Below are 2,812 nucleotides of genomic sequence, written 5' to 3'. Positions count from 1 at the left end.
GGGGGGCCGAGTGGCTCTGTTAAGAGTTGGCTTAGGAGTTCGAGCTCTGAGCAGCAAGGCCGCCAGTTCAGTTCCCACATGGGCCAGTGACGCTGCATCTTCTACAGCTAAGATTGTGAACAACAGCTCAGCCTGGAGCTAGGCTACTGTGAGTGGCCAGCAATGGTGTGGGCTGCTGTGAGCGGCTGGCAGCCAGTGAGAGCTGCCGTGAGCAGCCGTCCAGTGGCCGGCAACCGATTGCCTCAGCTGGGAAGAGCGCAATGATCATAATACCAACATGGGCCAGTGAAGTGACGTGTCCTCCACAACTAGACTGAAGAACCAAAGAACAGCAACTTGCCTGTTCCCTTTCCCCAATTCCCCAATAAAATCTTAAAAAAAAAAAGGGTGGGGGGTTTGCTAATTCTTAGGCCTAATTCATGGGATTTTAGCAAATTTTGATCCATTAAGTAGGATAGAAGAAGTGTTCAGTGGTTAGGGTGGTACCTGGGATCATTAGATGGGTGTCCACTGCCAACCATCCTCTCCCTCTGAGCTCTCAGGTTCCTATTCTTAATGGCCATTTTCCTTGTACTTCTGAACTCATTTTCTGAAAGTGCCAGGTTTTTACTTAGTGCTGGGAGCTTCACTCATGGGAGAGGTTTAGAATGGCCAATGTATAAATATGGGTTTGTAATTAGATATTTTTTTGTAATTTGATACCTCAGGTTTTTTTTATTTCTAGAAATTCTATTGAAGTCAAGCTTTTTTTTTTATTGAAGCATGGTTGTCATATATCACTTCAGATGCACATGATCATTTGATATTTATATATATTGCCAAATGATCACAAGTCTAGTTAACGTCCATTGACATATATAGTTACAAATCTTTTGTGATGAGAACTTTTAAGGTCTACTCTCAGCTTTCAAATATGCAGTACAGTATTTACTAGTTGGTTGCCATGCTGTATATTACATCCCCAGGACTTACTAATAACTGAAAGTTTGTACCTTTTGATCCCCCTCACCCATCTCACCCAGCCTGTCAACCACCAATCTGCTCCCTGTATCTGAGCTTGGTTTTTGCTTTGTTTAGATTTTACATATAAGTGAGATCATAGGGTATTTGTGACTCTGCCTGACACTTCACTTGGCATAATGCCCTCAGGGTCCATTCATGTCACAAATGGCAAGATTTCATTTTTATGGCTGAATAATATTCCATTGTGTTTATATACCTAACGTATTTCTCCATCCTGTGGTGGACATTTAGTTTGTTGCTGTGTCTTGGCTATTGTAAATATAGCCGCAATGCACATGGGGGTGCATATGTCTTTTTAAGTTAGTGTTTTCATTTTCTTTGTATGATACCCAGAAGAGGAATTGCTGGGTCATAAAGTAGCTCCATTTTTAATTTTTTGAAGAACCTCCATACTGTTTTCCATAGTGGCTACACCAATTTGCAATCCCACCAACAGTGCACAAGGGTTCCCTTTTCTTCCCATCCTCACTAACACTTGTTATTTGTTGTCTTTTCGATAATAGCCAATCTGACAGGTGTGAGGTGATATGTTGTGGTTTTGATTTGCATTTCCCTGATGATTAGTGATGTTGAGTATCTTTTCATGTGCTGGCCATCTGCCTGTCTTTGGAAAAATGTCTCTTCAGAGCTTCCCACTTTTTAATGGATTTTTTTTTTTTTTTTTNTCACAAAGTGACAACCCCCTTGCTCCAATCCACCCCCACCCTCCTACATCATACATATCTATTACAATTCTATTGACTCAACTCCCCACATTATATATATATATATATATATATATATATATATATATATATATATAATTATAGTTGACATATAATATTATTTAACTTCTGCTTCAGGTGTACAGTGCAGTGATCAAGCCTCTACACCGTCCATGCAGTGGTCTCCCTAACAAGACATGTGTCCACCTGACGCCCTACAAAATATTTACAACATTATTGATTATAGTCCCCAAACTGTCTTTCATATCCCTGTGGCAATATTGTACAATAGTTACCAATTTATGCTGTCTAATCCCTTCCCCTTCTCCCTCATTCCCTACCCCTCTCCCATCTTTACTACCCCTTTTAAGCAGTTTGCTTATGATGTCCCTTGTGTGGTTGTTTTCATATTTCTTGTCCTTGGGTTCCTTGAAATTCTACATCTGTGAGTTTATAGTTTATCATATTTAGAAATAATGGCTGAAAAAAATTTCTAATATTTTTTCTGCCCTCTCCCCTAGAGACTCTAGTTACTCATGTGACATTGTCCTACTGCTCACTGATGCTCTGTTAATTTTTTTCTATTGTTTTTCATCTGTTTCATTTTGGATACGTTTCTGTTGCTGTATTTTTAAATTCATTAATCTTCTGCAGTGTCTAATCTGTTCTTAATCCCATCCAGTATATTTTTTCATCTCAAAAATTGTCATTTTTTAAACTTTAGAATTTTATTTTAGGTCTTTAAATTTTTTTCATGTCTCAGGCTGGCCGAATGGCTCGTTGGTTAAGAGTTGGCCTGGGAGCACAAGCTCTGAGCAGCAGGGCCACCAGTTCGGATCCCACATGGGCCAGTGACGCTGCGCCCTCTACAGCTAAGATGGTGAACAACAGCATGACCTGGAGCTGGGCTGCCGTGAGTCACCGGCGTTGGCGTAGGCTGCAGTGGGGCTGCAGTGGGCTGTTGTGAGCTATCCTGAGTGGCCAGCGTGGGCGGCCGGCAGCTGGAATGAGCTGCCTTGAGCCGGTATGAGCGGCTGTCCAATGGCCAGCGACTGATCTGCCTTGCTCGGGAAGAGTGCAATGAT

This window comes from Hipposideros armiger, unplaced genomic scaffold, assembly GCF_001890085.2.
Source record: "Hipposideros armiger isolate ML-2016 unplaced genomic scaffold, ASM189008v1 scaffold_242, whole genome shotgun sequence".
Taxonomy (NCBI): Eukaryota; Metazoa; Chordata; class Mammalia; order Chiroptera; family Hipposideridae; genus Hipposideros; species Hipposideros armiger.
This window is presented reverse-complemented; position numbering follows the sequence as displayed.